Genomic DNA, 19,444 nt, shown 5'->3' with positions numbered 1-19,444 from the left:
CATACTGGCTTTGAGGCCCTTCATACTTATTCCTTTCTTACTCTCTATCTCTTTCTTTGATTACTCATTGTATTGTTAATTAAAATCTCTATAAAACCCAATAGACATGGGTATTTGAATAATTGGGAATATTTCCCTGCCGACCACCTTATATTTGATTTTGTACCCAAGATACTGTAGTGAAACATATTTCTGAGGTCAAATTTTACTCACCCTCTCTTTTATCTATCATCATTTATATCTTCCACGATTTTAATCACTACAGTTTAAGACCTCAACCATTTTAAATCTCACACCATAAACGAAAACGCACAGAGAAAATCGTCATCCTCGGTTACCGAGAGACGACTACTACTATATTTGACAACGCAGGAGAAATTGGTGAATTTACCTTAGTTTTATGGGGACATTTTCTCTGACTTCTATATTCAATTTCTTGTCGATTTCTAGCCCTGTATTAAAACTGTACTTCTTGGGTAACTACTGACTACAGAGAGAATCTACTTTGTTGAACAATTGCAGCTATTATGAAGTGGAATGCTCAGTGTTCAAAGTTCTGAAAGAGAATTTTCTGTGTACTTCTCCAAAGCTATTTCTGTGTCAGAGCCAGGTCAAAGTGTGGCAGAGATTTCAGTTATTATATTGCTGAGACCAGAGGCAAAAAGATCTTTGAGTACTTATATATTTTCAACATTCTGGTGACTGGTAAGAGAACATATTTGGTTCACTATCCCACATATTTTATGCCCTTTTCTCTCCCACTCTCTTTTCTTCCCTCTAGCCATCTTCAATTCCTCTTTCCCCCTCTACCTTTCCCTGCTCTGTCCTTTCCAAGGTTCAGACCCTCTCCTCTTCTTCTACATCCAACCTTTCTCTGATCCATCCTACCCCTCTCCCCTTTTGACTACAACTCCTATCCTTTTCCTACTCTGTGTGCTTTCTCGATCTCTTCATCCCTCTACTCTTCTCCTCCCCTTCTCTCTTTTCTTCAACTGTCTTTCCATTCTTTCATTTCACCCTCTTCTGATTCTCTCTTCTTTCTCCACTCTTGTCCCCTGATCCGTCACTTTGTCACCCTTCTCACTCCTTCGGCTAAGCCTACCCTGTCCTGACCTTTCCTTCCCAACTCCACACTACATCGCCCCCCCCCCATTTCCTGATGGTTCTCCTCTTTCAATGCACTTTTTTTTGATACTCTCTCAGGGCCTTTTCCTTCCTTTGCTTTCTCCCCTCTGTGTACCGCTCCCCCCTCCCTCCTTACCTTCCTTCCTCTGTCTTTTCTATTCACCCCTCTCAACCTATTTTTCCACTTCCCGTTTGACCGGAGATTCCAAGGGGGAAACCGGTATTTTATTGACACTCTCAGGGGTCAACACCAATCACACCTCCATGATCAGCAAAGGGACAGAAATCAATGGCTTCTCCGTAGATAGGGGAAATGCGGGAAACAGCCTCGCAATGGACAGGGTTGCTCGAAACAGCACAGGACGACCGACTCCACCCAGAATTTTCTCACCGGAGCAAACACGAATCCATCCAGACCCATTCTCCGGAAGAGAAAGGGGTCTTCCAGCCTCATTTACAGGAAGGATGAGGGGGGGAGTTAGGGCAAAAGTCATGAAAGGGTTCAAGTCAACAAAATCAAGTACATTACTGCTCAGGAAAAGAACCACAGGAGGCACTGAGGCTCAGAGATACAGGCTCAAAAAAGACCCATAGTGAAGAAGACGGAATCATTTTCTAAGGGGCTGAAGGACTTACCTCAGAAGTTGTATCAAAGGGAGTTAAATTTCCTCCTCGGAAAACCCAGAGACTCTAAAAGGAACCGCCCCCGTAGCAACGCCAAACAAAGATTCCGATTGGACAACGGACAAGCCAGTGAACTGCACAGTGGACTGTTCCAAAGGCGAAAGCCGTGGGGGGCAGGGAAGGCGGAGTTCCTGGGAGGGGCCACAAAGGGGCGGGGGTGGAGATGGTGGCTGCAGGCCCCAGATGTAAAACGTTACACCTCCACCCCGGGAAACCGAGTTTTAACAGGAGAAACGGGCTGGCAATTAGCGAGTGCCCTGGTGGCGGGCAACCTGACATGACTTCCAGACTCGTTTTCCCCCTCGCCAACCTCCCCAGCCCGCTCCAACAGCCTCCGTGGGCTGGCCCAATTACCCTCCAACAATTCCTTTTCGCTCCGTCTCATTCTCTTCACCTCCTTCTAGCCGGATTTCTCTGCCCTTCGCCCCCCCCCCCCCTTTCCATTCTGTCCCTCCCAACTTCCTCTCCTTTTCTAACCACCCTCTTTCTCATCTCCTGCCTGACCTCACTCTTATACTTTTTATACTCTTCATCCAGTCTAGCTCTCTTCATCGCTCGAGTCTACCACCGTGGGCCCCCTGCTGAGTACCTCCGCCTTCACCCAGGATTTTGCTCACCGAAGCAAACACGACTTCATGCAGAGACATTCCCCAGAAGGGAAAAGGGTCTTCAAGCCTCTTCTACAAAAGGGATTCCGGGCTAATGAGCGCAAAAGTCATGAAAGCGTTCGGGTCTGCAAAATCAAGTATGTGATGCTCAGGAAAAGAACCTCGGAAGGCAGTTGAGGCTCAGAGAGACGAGCTCACAAAAGACCGATAGTGTCAAAGCCAGAGTTGCTTTCCAAGGGACTGAAAGGCTTAACTCGGAAGTTGGATCAGAGGGAGTTCAATTTTCTCCCAGGAGTATGGGGAGAAAAGAACTGAAAGGAACCGCCCACCTAGCAATGCCAAGCGAAGATTCTGATTGTAAAAGGGACACGTCAGTGACCCTAGAGTGGACAATTCCAACGTCGTAAGCAGCGGGGGTGGCGGGGGAATGGGGAGGTGAGAGGCGCCACGAGCCTGGGTTGGCTGCAGGCCAGAGATACCCAACACCCCACCTCTACCCGGGGAAACCGAGGAGCAAAAGGAGGAACGTGCTGGCAATTAGCGAGTGCCCTGGTGGAGGGCAACCTGACATGTCTTCCGGACTCTTTTCCTCCCCTCGCCAAACTCCCCCCGCCCGCTCCAACAACCTCCATGGGCTGGCCCAATTACCCTCCAACATTTCCCTTTTGGTTCTCTATCTCTTCACCTCCTTTTAGCCGTATTTCTCTGCCTTCAGCCCCACCCCCACCCCCACCCCCCACACCCCTCTTTCTATTCTGTCCTTCGCAACTTTCATCTCCTCTGGACCACTGCTTTATAATATAGTCTGAGATCTGGGACTGCCAGGCTCCCTTCCTTTGTATTTTTTTTTCATTATTTCCCTGGATATCCTTGATCCTTTGTTCTTCCAAAAGAAATTTGTGATGGTTTTTTCTAGATCAGTAACAAAAATTTTTTGGAACTTCCATGGGTATGTCACTAAATAGTTAGATGAAAGTTTGGGTAGGATGGTCATTTTTATTATATTGGCTCGTCCTACCCATGAGCAGTTAATGTTTTTTCAAAGTGTTCGAGTCTAGTTTTAGTTGTGTGGAGAGTGCTTTGTAGTCGTGTTCTTAAAGTTCCTGTGTTTGTCTCCGGAGATAGATTCCTAAGTATTTTATTTTGTCTAAGGTTATTTTGAATGGGATTTCTCTTTCTAGTTCTTGCTGCTGAGCTGTGTTTGGAATATATAGAAATGCTGATGACTTATGCCGGTTTATTCTGTATCCGGCAACTTTGCTAAAGTTGTTGATTTAAGTAGACCATCATGTCATCTGCAAAGAGTGATAATTTGGTCTCCTCCTTGCCTATTTTGATGCCTTCAATTTCTTTTTCTTCTCTAATTGCTACTGCTAGTGTTTCTAATACAATGTCAAATAATAGAGGTGATAATGGGCATCCTTGTTTCACTCCTGATCTTAATGGGAATGGATTTAGTTTATCCCCATTGCAGATGATATTAGCTGATGGTTTTAGATATATACTGTTTATTATTTTTAGGAATGACCCTTCTGTTCCTATGCTTTCTAGTGTTTTTAGTAGGAATGGGTGTTGTATTTTATCAAAGGCTTTTTCTGTATCTATTGAGATAATCATGTGGTTCTTGTTGGTTTGCTTGTTGACGTGGTCAATTATGTGGATAGTTTTCCTAATGTTGTACCAGCCCTGCATCCCTGGTATAAATCCTACTTGATCATGGTGGATGACCCTTCTAATCACTTGCTGGAGTATTTTTGCTAGCATCCTATTTAAGATTTTTGCATCTATATTCATTAGGGAGATTGGTGTAGAATTTTCTTTCTCTGTTTTTGGCCTGCCTGGTTTTGGAATCAGTACCATGCTTGTGTCATAAAAGGAGTTTGGTAGAACTCCCTCTTTGCTTATTATGTCAAATAGTTTGTATAGTATTGGGATTAACTGTTCTCTGAATGTTTGATAGAATTCGCTGGTGAATCCATCAGGCCCTGGGGATTTTTTCTTAGGAAGTTCTTTGATGGCCTGTTGGATTTCTTTTTCTGATATGGGATGATTTAAGAAAACTATTTCTTCTTCTGTTAGTCTAGGCAATTCATATTTTTGTAAATATTCATCCATATCACCTAGGTTGGTATATTTATTGCCATATAGTTGGGCAAAGTAGTTTTTAATGATTGCCTTAATTTCCTCTTCAGTGCAGGTGAGATCCCCCTTTTCATCCTTGATGCTGTTAATTTGCCTTTCTTCTTTCCTTTTTTTAATTAAATTAACAAGTACTTTGTCTATTTTGTCTGTTTTTTCAAAGTACCAGCTTCTAGTCTTGTTTATTAGCTTAATAGTTCTGTCACTTTCTGTTTTATTAATTTCTCCCTTAATTTTTAGGATCTCTAGTATGGTTTTCTTCTGGGGGTTTTTAATTTGTTCATTCTCAAGTTTTTTGATTTGCATTTCCAATTCCTTGGTCTCTGTCCTCCCTAATTTGTTAATATATGCACTCAGGGATATGAATTTTCCTCTAAGTACTGCCTTGGCTGCATCCCATAAGGTTTGAAAGGATGTTTCGCCATTGTCATTTTCTTCAACGAAATTGTTAATTGTTTCTATGATTTCTTCTCTAACTATCCGATTTTGGAGTATCATGTTATTTAATTTCCAATTAATTTTTGATTTGGGTCTCCATGTACCCTTGCCAATCAATATTTTAATTGCCTTGTGATCTGAAAAGGCTGCAGTTCATATTTCTGCTTTTCTGCATTTGGGTGCCATGTTTCTATGACCTAGTGTATGATCTATTTTTGTGAATGTGCCATGTGGCGCTGAAAAGAAGGTGTATTCTTTTTTGTCCCTATTTATTTTTCTCCATATGTCTATTTACTCTAATTTTTCTAAGATTTCATTCACCTCTTTTACCTCTTTCTTGTTTATTTTTTGGTTTGATTTATCTAAATTTGATAGTGGTTGGTTCAAGTCTCCCACTAATATGGTTTTACTGTCTATTTCCTCCTTCAATTCTCCTAGTTTCTCCATGAAAAATTTGGATGCTATACCATTTGGTGCATACATGTTGATTAGTGATATTTCCTCATTGTCTATACTCCCTTTTAGCGGAATATATTTACCTTCCCTATCTCTTTTGATCAGGTCTATTTGTGCTTTGGCTTTGTCAGATATCATGATTGCAACTCCTGCCTTCTTTCTATCAGTTGAGGCCCAAAAGGTTTTACTCCAACCTTTAATTCTAACCTTGTGAGTGTCAACCCGTCTCATATGTGTTTCTTGAATACAACATATGGTAGGGTTTTGGGTTCTAATCCAATCTGCTCTTTGTCTACGTTTTATGGGCGAGTTCATCCCATTCACGTTCAAAGTTATGATTGTTATTTGTGGATTCGCTGGCATTTTGATATCTTCCCCTAGTTCTGACCTTTCTTCTTTAGCTTTCTCCCTTTGAACCAGTGATTTACTTTAGGTCAGACCCTCTAGTCCCCTCCTTTGAGATGCTTCCCTTTGTAGCCCCACCCTCTTTATTTTCCCTTCTCCCCCCCTCCTTCCCTCCCTTTTTCTACTCCCTCCTCTCTCCCCCTCCCTGATTTTCCTTTCTTTCTTGCCCTAATGGATAAGATAGAATTCAGGATCCCACTGGATCTAGATGTTCTTCCCTCTCAGATTTGATTTCACTGAGAGTAAGGTTTAAGTAATTCCACTTCACACTCTCTTCCTCTCCTTCTCATATGAGAGTTCTTCCCCTCCCCTTCCCATGTGTATCTTTATATGGGAAAGATTATTCTATTGATCCCCCCCCTATTTCTTGAAGTTAATCTTAGTATTATCGAGGTTCCCCCCTATCCGGGTCCCGCCCAGATACAGTTGTGGGGTCCGTGACACTGCTCATGAAGGAGGTAGGATAGAATCCAATTAAACTAAGCCTGAGAAAGGAAGATCAGGAAACAAAGGAAGATCAGGACAAACAAAGAGATCACAATGGAATGCAAAGTAACACATTGCTAACTATGGATAACTAATTAGGTAAAAAATTACACCAAGAAACCCCAAAAAATGCACATTCAGCTTTTTATCCCTAGCTTCAATTTATTTCAACCTTGTCCTGTGTCTACATTTATCTGTGATAACTTGCCTTTCCTTATGAACTGATTTCAGATATTTTGGTAGGAAAATTGCCTGTATAACTATAGCTATGTGGTTTCTCTTTTTATTTTCTCAGCAATGAAATGTTTTCATTTGTTTGATGCTAAGAAAATCAATGAATGCATCATCTGTTCTTTCTCGTACCAGAAGAATGAACAAAAATCATTTTATGCTCAATGGGTGTCATAACAATTGTCTTTACTATGAAAACATTAACATATACTGAACTAATTTGTCTAAAATGAGGGGTAAACGCAGGAATGAAAAAGTTTTCTGTTTGCTGATAGTGGAATTGAAAGAACTAAGTGGAGGAAAAAATAAAATTTTAATTTATAGGAAGAATCCTAAATGTTAAAGATCAAAATCATAGGAATTATTTTTATTGTAAAAGTAGATTTAATTCCTTAGTTTCTGTTTTGAAGATCACACAAAATTTGGAAAACAATATTAAGCTTTGTTTGTAGATAGAGCAACATGATATATTTGACCCACGGTTCCAATGCCGAGAGAGTGGGACTGTCTCTGTGCATCGACTTTTCCACTTCAATCTCCTTCACACACAAGTGTCTTTGTGCACACTCATCTAAACACCATTGTAAACCTCAAAATTTCTCAGACTTATGAATGCTAGGGGTTTCCCCCATTGGGGAATCTTCTACTTAAAAAAAATTCCCTAGCAGATGGTGAGAACTCTACTTGAGTGTGGGGGCTCCTTGCCTTGGGAATATCCCTACAACACCCTACTTAGGCCTGCTTTAGGACAGAGAGCTCCTTGAGAACAATGAAAAGTACTTTGATCCATGCTTATGGAAGGGACAGGAAGTTTTTTGAGTCATGACTGTTTTAGAATTGATACAACGAGATTCTGAGTACCTATAAAGGTGGGGCAACGTGTAAACTACTTAAACCTAAAAGGGTGATAACTTATTCAGAGGTTTTTTCTAATGAAATTTGTCGACACAGCAGAGAGGGGAGAGGATGAGAGCAGTGGGATGAAGAGACCCACACTGGATACCTAGTCGAACAAGTATAGGAGGCTGAAGGAAAAGAGCAGGAAGGGAGGAGCAGAGAAAGAGGGTGGATAGAAAAGGAGAAGAGAGAGGAGATGAAAGTTGCGAAGGACAGAATAGAAAGAGGGGTGTGTGGGGGGGTGGGGTGGGCGGAAGGCAGAGAAATACCACTAAAAGGAGGTGAAGAGAATGAGAGGGAGCCAAAAGGGAAATGTTGGAGGGTAATTGGGCCAGCCCACTGAGATTGTTGGAGCTGGCGGGGGAGTTTTGCCAGGGGAGGAAAGGAGTCCTGAAGGCATGTCAGGTTGCCCTCCACCAGGGCACTCCCTAATTGCCAGCCAGAGAAACCACATAGCTATAGTTATACAGGCAATTTTCCTACCAAAATATCTGAAATCAGTTCATAAGGAAAGGCAAGTTATCACAGATGAATGTAGACACAGGACAAGGTTGATATAAATTGAAGCTAGGGAGAAAAAGCTGAATGTGCATTTTTGGGGGTTTCTTGGTTTAATTTTTTGTGGGAATAAAAGAGTTCAGATTTCAGAATATAATTACTCTTACTGATGATTATTTTTCTCTCCTCAGAATAGCTGACTTTATATAGCAATTGATCATGAGACTTCCAGAAAAATTGCTGATCATCAGAGTGATGTGGGATACACCCTAAAGCTAAGTCAGACAACCAGAAATTCATTTCTTGTAATTGTTATTTATTGTTTGAGAGAGAATAAAATACCTACAAACCGGAACAGTCTACCCTAGAGGAAATGGTATCCAACTGGCATTACGAGACAGTTTATATAAGTTACGAGCATCCAGGTTATTTCCTTTCCCATACAGGTCCTTATTTTTCAACCAAGCAAGCTTATCATAAATACATGTCTGTGGTAAGTGATAAGTGGATAACACATAGGTCATGCACAGTTGTGTGTGGTCAGGGATAAGTGGATAAAACTCAGGGGTTATTGACTTTTACAGATACCTAATTAGTTATCCATAGTTAGTAATGTGTTACTTTGCATTCCATTGTGATCTCTTTGTTTGTCCTGATCTTCCTTTGTTCCCTGATCTTCCTTTCTCAGGCTTAGTTTAATTGGATTCTATCCTACCTCCTGCATGAGCAGCTTGGGATCCTGGAGGGACTCTGTCAGTGCCCTAAAGCATGAAGAAATAAATTAATCTCCTTTATGTACTTCCTGTTCCACTTTATTTACCCTTTTGTATTAGATCTAAAAATATAGCAAACTTAAGGGCTTTTGCCTCACTCGAAGTATGAGTTAAGTAATTTTTCATTGTTCAGTAAGGAGTTTTACAACTTTACCTTCCCCTAAAGTATGCCTAAGTATGGGTGAAGTAATTTTAAAGTTCCCAATACATTCCTGCTTAAGTACCTTCATTGTTTAAAATGGGGAATAGCCCTAAGCAAATGTTCTAAGGTAGACTCTGAGAAATTTTAAGATTCACAGAGCATACTGGTTGATGAGTGTTTTTTCCTCATTATCGATCATCCCTTTCCTCAGGATGTATTTACCTTCCCTGTCCCTTTTAACCAGGTCTATTTTGCCTTTGTCAAATACCGTGACTGCAACTCCTGCCTTCTTTCTATCAGGTGAGGCCCAATAGGTCTTACCCCAACCATTAATTCTGACACTTGTGAGTCTATATCCCCCTCAGGTGTGTTTCTCGTAGATAACATATGGTAGGATTCTGAATTCTAATCCACTCTCTTCTTCTTCTACATTTTATGGGTGAGTTCATCCCATTCTCGTTCAAAGTTATGATTGTCACTTTTGAATTTCCTAGCATTTCGAAATCCTTCCCTACTTCTGTCCTTTATCTTTTGCTTTATCCTTTTAACCTCGTCATTTACTTTTAGTCAAGCCCCCTATTCCCCTCCGTTCACATGCTTCCCTTTCTGGCCCTCTTTTTTTGTTCCCTTCTTGTTTCTTTAGGGTCTGCTAAGTTCCCTCCCCCCTCTCCTTCCCTCCCTTTTTTCACTCCCTCCTCCCTACCCCCCTTAGTTTGCACTTCTTCCTTACCCTGTAGGACAAGATAGACTTCAAGATCCCATTCTGGGCCCAGGGTCCTTAGGGAGAGCAAAAGAGACGGAGACAGAGATTAGAAGTAAGGCAGGGAGGGCTTAGAGAGGAAGAGGAAGATACCAAAAGCAAGGAAAGAGCAATAAAGGGAGAGGAGAGAGGAGTGGATAGAAGGGAAAAGAATCAGAAAAAACAGAGGGTGAGATACAGAGAAACAGAGACAGACAGTGATTGGGAGAGACTGAAACAGAATGAGATGTATTAAAAATGGAGATAGAAGATAGACACAGAGATGATGAGGCAGAGAGGACAAGTGACAGTGAGAAAAAGACACAGATGGGAGGGAGGGAGAGAGAAATGGAGAGGGAGAGAGACACAATAAACGAAGGGTGTGGGGTTCAGGAAAATCCGCCAAGAATGGAGACCCCGAGACAATGCAAGCAAGCAAAGGATCCCCATTTACTGACTGCAGTGCTAGGTGCTAGGGCTGCCCCAAAGGAGGATTCCTGCTGGCTTAAGGACTGTTAAGTCCTTAAAAGTAGGAATTAAGATTTCAGAAGGTTAGCTCAAGGCCTTACTTAAAGTTATATTGAAATGTCGTCCTAACATTTCAGAACGAGGAGTATTTACTAAAGAAGAATGGCATTTCATAGGGCAAGCTATGAAACAAAGTAAAAAAGAAAACAGAATATTACCAGCAATTCAGATCACATGGAATCTGGGCAGAATACTGTACAAAATGTGGAGAGTTGAGCTATTTCTCAGGTTCAGACCCCATATTTCCCTACTTCTACTGACACTTGTCAGAAGAAAACAAATCTAGAGATCCTAAAAATTAAGGGAGAAATTAATAAAATCGAAAGTGATAGAACCATTGAGCTAATAAATGATATGTGGTCATCAAAATAATTTGGTACTGGCTAAGAGACAGAAAGGAGGATCAGTGGAATAGACTCGGGGTAAGTGACCTCAGCAAGACAGTATATGACAAACCCAAAGACCCCAGCTTTGGGGACAAAAATCCACTATTTCATAAATACTGCTGGGAAAGTTGGAGGACAGTGTGGGAAAGATTGGATTTAGATCAACACCTCAGACCCTACATCAAGATAAATTCAAAATGTGTGAATGACTTGAACATAAAGAAGGAAACTATAAGAAAATGAGGCAAACACAGAATAGTATACACGTCAGTCCTTTGGGAAGGGAGAGGTTTTAAAACCAAGCAAGAATTAGAAAGAGTCACAAAATGCAAAATAAATAATCTGGACTACAGCAAATTAAAAAGTTTTTGTACCAACAAAACCAATGTAACTAATATCAGAGGGGAAGCAACACATTGGGAAACAGTCTTCATAAAAACCTCTGACAAAGGTTTAATTACTCACATTTACAAAGAGCTAAATCAATTGTACCAAAAATCAAGACATTCTCCAATTGGTAAATGGGCAAGGGACAGGAACAGGCAGTTCTCAGCCAAAGAAATCAAAATTCTTAATAAGCACATGAAAAAGTGCTCTACATCTCTTATGATCAGAGAGGTGCAAATCAAAATAACCCTGAGGTATCACTTCACACCTAGCAGATCGGCTAACATGACAGCAAAGGAAAGTAATGAATGCTGGAGGGGATGTGGCAATGTAGGGACATTAATTCATTGCTGGTGGAGTTGTGAATTGATCCAACCATTCTGGAGGGCAATTTGTAACTATGCCCAAAGGGTGATGAAAGACTGTCTGCCCTTTGCTCCAGCTATAGCACTGCCATGGAGACTGGAAAGACCTCCAGGAAGCGATGCAGAACGAGAGGAGCAGAACCAGGAGAACATTGTACACAGAGACTAATACCTTGTGGTATAATCGAAGGCCATGGACTTCTCCTTTAGTATCAATGCAATGTCCCTGAACAATTTGCAGGGATCTAAAAAACTATCTATGAGCAGAGGATAAACTATGGGAGGAGAAACACCGAGGAAAAGCAACTGCTTGACTACGGGGGGGGGGGGGGGGGGCAGGGGATACGTCTGAGGAGAGACTCTATATGAACACTCTAATGCAAATACCAACAACATGGAAATGGGTTCAAACCCAAAACACATGTGATACCCAGTGGAATCGTGCGTCGGCTATGGGAGAGGTGGTGGGGTTTGGGGGGCGGAAAAGAACACGATCTTTGTTTCCAATGAATAATGTTTGGAAATGACCAAATAAAATGTTTCAAGGGGAAAATAATCAGAGAGATGCAAATACAACAACTCTGAGGTATCACCTCACACCTAGCAGATTGACTAAGATAACAGCAAAGGAAAGTAATGAATGCTAGAGGGGATGTGGCAAAGTAGGGACATTAATTCATTGCTGGTGGAGTTGTAAATTGATCCAACCATTCTGGAGGGCAAGACAGTGTGTTCTTTGATCTAGGAAAAAGACTTGTACAAGAATGTTTATAGCTGCACTCTTTGTGGTGGCCAAAAATTGGAAAATGAGGGGATGCCCTTCAATTGGGGAATGGCTGAACAAATTCTGGTATATGTTGGTGATGGAATACTACTGTACTAAAAGGAATAATAAAGCGGAGGAATTCCATGGGACTCTGGAACAACCTCCAGGAAGTGATGCAGAGTGAAAGGAATTAGAACTAGGGAAACATCGTACACAGAGACTGAAACACTGTGGTACAACCGAGCGAAATGGACTTCTCAATTAGTGTCAATACATAGTCCCTGAACTTTCTGGAGGGAACTAGAAGAAAAAACAGTAGCCACAAGCAGAGGACAAATTGAGAAAAACAACTGCTTGACTACAGGGGTTGAGGGGACATGAATGAGGAGAGACTCTAAATGAACAACCTAATGCAAATACCAACCACATGAAAATAGGTTCGAATCAAGGACATGTGATATCCAGTGGAATCTTGCGTCAGCGGGGAGGAATAGAAAAGTATCTTTGTTTCCAATGACTAATGTGTGAAAATGACAAAATAAAATGATGTTGAAAGAATTATTTTTAAAAATTCTAATTTGAGGGGTAGAAAATAAGGTCTCTCATACTTTTCAGGGTCTCTTGGTCTTGAACAGGAGAAGGGTTTTGTTGTTGGACTGGCCTCCCATCCAATATACAATATAACTATCATTCTTCCAAGCTTACATCTGTGTTTATGTTTTGTGTTCCTAGGGTTAGAAATTACATGACATGCTCTATAGCCTCAGGTCCATCTTATGGAGGAGAACATTAAGGCAGAGTTTAAGTATCGTGCCTCGAGTCAGTCGGAAAACCTGTAATTTCTTCAGTCACATTCTGACCCAGATATTTCATCAAGATTTTATCTATCCTGCCATCTTTAAGTAGTTTAAACTAAGAATTATTAAATACAGTATCAGGAAGTATGCTTCAATTGGAAAGACTTGTCATCCCCAGATTTCCTTTTTCCAAACACCAGAGGGAAAAGCAAATTACAAAGCACTTTCAACTTAATTAGAACTTTGAAAACCGCCTAAGACATTTATTAAAGATAAAGTGACTGCTGGATGACTGAAGTGAAGATAAACAGGAAGCAAATTACTTGATGAAACTTTGGAAAATGAAAATCTATTTAAGTGACTTAAATCTGTAATAACCCTAAAAGATTAATTTACTTTCTACAGAATCATATGACTTCTTTGAAATATTTCTATGTAATCTAGGAAACATAATTTCATCATAATACAATTTCTATATTGCATATGTAATATTCAATGAATAAAATCTATATAATCTATTTAGATATAATATCTCCATCGAAAATAAAATATGTGGGATAGTAAATCAAATGTGTTCACTTTTGCGTATGCTCTGAGAAAAACCATAACTGAAATATCTGCCACACTTGGATCTGGACTCAGAAACAGAAGTAGCTTTGGGAAAGCTTCCAGAAAATTCTGTTTCTGAACTTTGAACTCGGAGCATTCCACTCTATAATACCTGCAATTTTCAAGCAACGAAGATTCTGTATGCAGTCAGAAATTACACAAGAAGTAGAATTTTAATAATGGGCTGGAAATTGACTATAATTATAGGAGACAGAGAAAATGTCCACATATAACTAAGGTAAATTGAACAGTTTCTCCTGAGTTGTCAAATAAATCATGTTGCTATGTCTACAAACAAAGCTTAATATTGGTTTTAAAAAATGTATCATTTTCAAAACAGAAACTAAGGTACTAAATCTAATTTTGCAATTAAAAATAATTTTTATGATTTTGATCATTCCTAATACATTTAGGAGTCTTTCTATGAATTAAAACTCTAATTTTTCCTCCACTTAGTTCTTATAATTCCACTATCAGCAAACCTTTTAGCAAATCCTGCTATTACCTCTCATTTTAGATAAATTAGTTTGGTATGTGTTAAGATTTGCAGCGGAAAGACAATTGTTATGACACCTTTTGAACATAAAATGAAGTTCTGTGCACCGTTCTCGTACTAGAAAGAACAGATTATACATTCATTTATTTGCTTAGAATCGACAAAAGTGGGAAAAGTTCCATTGATGACAAAATAAGATAAAATACATAGATATAATACTATAGTGATACAGGGAATTTTCCTACCAAAATATCTAAAATGTGTTCATCAAGCAAGGATAAATTATCATGGATAAATATAGGCACAGTACATGGTTGATATAAGTTGAAGATGGAGATAAAAAACTGAATCTATATTTTTTGATTCTTGGTTTGATCTTTTTTTGGTGGGGGAAAAATAACTGATCGAAGAGTTCAGATTTCAGAATATAATTACTCTTATTTAATTACATTTTTCTCTTCTCAGAAGAACCAACTTTATATAGGAATTGGTCAAGAGACTTCCAGAAAAATTGATGATCAACAGTGATGTAAAATAGTTCATAAAGCTAGTATAGAAACCCAGACATTCAATTCTGGAACCATTATTTATTATATAAGAAAGAATGAATTATCTACCAGCTGGGAGGGCCTTCCTTAGTGGAAGGCTGTATCTCTGAGCCTCAGTGCCTCTTGTGTTTCTTTTCCTGAGCGGTAATGTACTTGATTTATTTGACTTGAATCCTCTCATGACTTTTGGAAAACGAGGTTGAGAGGGGTGAATAAAAAAGAGACAGGCAGAGGAAAGAAGCTAAGGAGGGCAGGGGAGAACAGGCGCATGCAGACGTAAAGAAGGGAAATGGTGCGGGGTGGGTTTGGCAATGAAAGAGGAAGGTAAGAGAGAGGAGAAAACAGAAAAGGAAAAGAAAAAACGGGAGGAGAAGACTAGAGGACTGAGGAGATCTGGACAGCATACCGAGTAGAAAGACGATGAGGATTATTGTGGAGGTAAGAAGGGGGGAAGGGGGAGTGTGGATCAGAGAAAGGTTGGATGGAAAGAAGAGCCGAGGGGATGGACGTTGGGAAAGACAGAGCAGGAAAAGGTAGAGAGGGGGAAAGAGGAGAGGAGTATGGCTAGAGGAAGGGGGGAGGGGACATGAGGGGTCGAAAATGGAAAGAAGAGAGAGAGAGGGAGAGAAATGGGAGGGCAGGGGCTGGAGGCAGAAGAAGGAGAGAGCAGCAGAAGCAGGCGAGACCAGGGAGAAAGTTGGGAGTCCGCCAAAGAGGCAGGCGAGAGGGAAAAGAGGAAATGAGAAAAAGGGATAGAGAAGGGAGAGGGGAAAAAATAATGCAAAGAGAGTTAAAGGAAGAGACGGAGAGGGGAGAGGATGAGAGCAGTGGGATGAAGAGACCCACACTGGATACAGAGTCGAAAAACTATAGGAGGCTGAGGTAAGGGAGCAGGAAGGGAGGAGCAGAGAAAGAGGGTGGATAGGAAAGGAGAAGAAAGAGGAGATGAAAGTTGGGAAGGACAGAATAGAAAGAGGGGTGTGTTGGGGTGGGGTGGGCAGAAGGCTGAGAAATACCTCTAAAAGGAGCTGAAGAGAAAGAGAGGGAGCCAATAGTACAATAGCACAATAGTATTCCATTACCAACATATACCACAATTTCTTGAGCTAACCCCAATTGATGGGCATCCCCTCATTTTCTAATTTTTGGCCACCACAAAGAGCGCAGCTATGAATATTCTCGTACAAGTCTTTATCTCCATTATCTCTTTGGGGTACAGACCCAGCCATGCTATGACTGGATTAAAGGGTAGACATTCTTTTGTCGCCTTTTGGGCATTTGGGCATCCAAATTGCCCTCCAGAATGGTTGAATCAGTTCACAACTCCACCAGCAATGAATTAATGTCCCTACTTTGTCACATTCCCCTCCAGCATTCATTACTTTCCTTTGCTGTCATGTTAGCCAATCTGCTTGGCATGAGGTGATCCCTCAGAGTTATTTTGATTTGCATCTCACTGACTATAAGAGTTTTAGAACACTTCTTCCTGTGCTTATTAATAGTTTTGATTTCATTATCTGAAAACTGCCTATCCATGTCCCTTGCCCATTTATCAATTAGAGAATGGCTTGATTTTTCTGTACAATTGATTTAGTTCTTTATAAATTGGAGTAATTATACATTTGTCAGAGGTTTCTATGAAGATTTATTTCCCAATTTGTTGTTTCCCTTCTGATTTTAGTTACATTGGTTTTGTTTGTTAAAAGCTTTTTAATTTGATGTAGTCAACATTATTTATTTTAAGTTTTGTGATTCTTTCTATGTCTTGCTTGGTTTTAAAGTCTTTCCCCTCCCAAAGGTCTGACATGTATACTATTCTGTGTTTACCCAATTTACTTATGGTTTCCTTCTTTATGTTTAAGTCATTCACCCATTTTGAATTTATCTTGGTGTAGGGTGTGAGGTGTTGATCAATTCCTAATCTCTCCCACACTGTCTTCCAAATTTCCCAGTAGTTTTTATCGAATAGTGGATTTCTGTCCCAAAAGCTGGGATTTTTGGGTTTATAGAATACTGTCTTGCTGAGGTCGCTTGCCCCCAGTGTATTCCATTGATCCTCCTTTCTGTCTCTTAGCCAGTAGCAAATTGTTTCGATGACAGCTGCTTTGTAATATAGTTTAAGGTCTGGGACTGCAAGGCCACCATTATTTGTGGGTTTTTTTTCATTATTTCCCTGGATATCCTTGATCTTTTATTATTCCAAATGAACTTTCTTATGGTTTTTACTAAATCAGTAAAGAAATTTTTTGGGAGTTCAATGAGTATGGCACTAAATAGACAAATAAGTTTGGGTGGGATGGTCATTTTTATTATATTGGCTCGTCCTATCCATGAGCAGTTAATGTTTTTTGAATTGCTCAAGTTTAGTTTTAGTTGTGTGGAGAGTGTTTTGTAGCTGTGTTCATATAGTTCCTGTGTTTGTCTCGCGAGATAGATTCCTAAGTATTTTATTTTGTCTAGGGTAATTTTGAATGGGATTTCTCTTTGTAGTTCTTGCTGCTGAGCTTTGTTAGAAATATAGAGAAATGCTGATTACTTATGAGGGATTATTTTGTATCCTGAAACTTAGTTAAAGTTGTTAATTTTTTAGATTAGTTTTTGGTTGAATCTCTAGTTGAATCTTTGTGGTGGCCAAAAATTAGAAAACGAGTGGATGCCCATCAATTGGGGAATGGCTGAACAAATTGTGGTATATGTTGGTGATGGAATACTATTGTGCTAAAAGGAATAATTTTCTGGGAGAAAAAACACTATTCATAAGCAGAGGACAAGCTGTGGGAGTAGAAACACCGAGGAAAAGCAACTGCCTGACTATAGCGGTTGAGGGGACATGACAGAGAAGAGACTCTAAACGAACACTCTAAAGGAAACATTAACAATATGACAATGGGTTCGAGTCAAGAACACATGTGATACCCAATGGAGTCACGCGTCGGCTAGGGGGGGTTGGAGGGGAGGAAAAAATGGACTTTGTCTTTAATGCATAATGCTTGGATATGATCAAATAAAATATTATAAAATTTTTTTAAAAAGAAGGAAACTATAAGCAAATTAGGTGAACACAGAATAGTATACCTGTCAGATCTTTGCGAAAGACTTTAAAACAAAGCAAGAGGTAGAAAAAATCACAAAATGTATAATCAACAATTTTGATTACATAAAATTAAAAAGGTTTTGTACAAACAAAACTCATTCATCCAAAATTAGAAGGGAAGCAACAACTTGGGAAACAATCTTCATTACAAAAACCTCTGACAAAGGTCTTTACTCCAATTAATAAAGAGCTACGATTGTACAAAAATTCAAGCCATTCTCCACTTGATAAATGGGGAAGGGATATGAACATTGTCCATAGAGACTGATACTCTGTGGTAAAATCGATCATAATGGCCTGCTTCACTATTGGCAATGAAGGGATCCTGAAGAACATGGGGGAATCCACGAGAAAAACAACTCTCCGCATTCAGAGGAAACATTGTGGGAGTAATAACACTGAAAAAAACCAACTCCTTGATTGCATGCGTTGAAGGGATATGGTTGGTGATGTAGACTCTAAATGAACATCGTAGTGCAAACATAAATAGCATAGAAATAGGTTCTGGTCAAGGACACAAGTAATACCCAATGAAATTTTGTGTTGGCTTCGTGAAGGGTGGGTGGAGGCGAGGGCGGGAAATATTGTGATTATTGTAACCAGTGTAGTAGTAGTCTCTCGGTAAGTGAGAATGAGGAATGTCTTTGTGCCCTTTCATCTGTGTTGTAGAGGTGTGCACAAAAACACTTGTGCGTGAAGGAGATTTAAGAGGAAAAGTCGATGCAGAGAGACAGTCCCGCTGTCTCAGTGTTGGAAGCCTGGGTCCATTGGCATGAAAAATCGTTATACCTGGAGACTTCCTCAGCGGGATTGAATGGTCTGGTTGTCTTTTGTGCTCCAACATGCCCTAAACACTCCACAGTGCTTTGCTGCGTCGCCCTCTCAGACACTGAACCTTCTTATTGGTTTCTTCCGTCTGGTTGGACAAAGCAGTCTTCACATGCTGGGGGAGCAAACCCTTAGTTCACCAGGGGTCTACGACCCGATGGCTACCCTCACAAGGTTTAGCCGGCCTGTCGAAGCCTTTGGCCAGGGTGTGGCTGCTGCCGCATGCTAGCAGCTACTAGGAGCTACAAGTGAGAGCTGGGTGTCAGGTGAGGGTCAGAGGTTGGATAGCTGCCCTAAGAGGGCATGACAAGCCCTCCATACCAGAGATACTACTCGTCCCTGAGCACCCCACAAACCCCCGTAATCAAGGAATAATGTTCTAAATTGGCTAAATAAATTAATTTTAAAAATAAGATATTTGAAGTTTTTCATTATCATTCCTTTGAATTTCCTTCATTTTTTCTTGACTTCTCAAGATGATATTAGTTTCTCGATAGTCAGTTCTCATTTTAAGGCCTTATTTCCTTCTGTCAGTTTTTGATTCCCCTTTCCCAATTGGCCCATTTCTTCTTGCATTCTTTTCTTTTTTTGTTCCTAACTTTTCCACTACCTCTCTCAATTTGTTTTTGAAGTTATTTTCAGCTGTTCTGGACACTGTGTCCATTGCATATTTTTCTTTTGGAATTTGTATGTTTTTTCTGTACATTCCCTCTCCCCTTCTGTATCTACACCTTGCTCTTATTCTATGAAAAATTCTTATTGGAAGGAGTTGGAGTCAAGATGGGGGTTTAGAAGCAGCCGAAGTTCAGACCTCTGAAAACCCTTCCTTACTGATCACAAACTGAATGCTGCTAGGGGACTGGAATTCAGACTTCACAATAGGACACAGGTGGGGAACCCTCCTTCTGGACTCAAATCAAAAGGTATGCCCCCGGACTTCTGGGTAATCATGGTTACAATCTAGACGCCACACGCTTCCTCTCCCCGGCCCCAAATGAAATAGACTACATCAAAGGAGC

The 19,444-nt window shown here is 40.4% G+C and overlaps 1 long non-coding RNA gene across 1 annotated transcript in view; it reads right to left on the bottom strand.

The window, feature by feature from the left end:
* LOC130456228 (uncharacterized) overlaps positions 1 to 1,800 on the bottom strand; it is a 53,450-nt gene extending 51,650 nt beyond the window's left edge. Inside the window, exon 1 of the long non-coding RNA XR_008914822.1 lies at positions 1,762 to 1,800. This is a non-coding gene — a long non-coding RNA (uncharacterized LOC130456228). The remainder of the gene's footprint in view (positions 1 to 1,761) is intronic.
* Positions 1,801 to 19,444: the final 17,644 nt, after the last annotated feature.

This window comes from Monodelphis domestica, chromosome Y, assembly GCF_027887165.1.
Source record: "Monodelphis domestica isolate mMonDom1 chromosome Y, mMonDom1.pri, whole genome shotgun sequence".
NCBI lineage: Eukaryota > Metazoa > Chordata > Mammalia > Didelphimorphia > Didelphidae > Monodelphis > Monodelphis domestica.
Note: the sequence above shows the minus strand (reverse complement) of the source record. Positions and strands in the feature narration are given on the sequence as shown.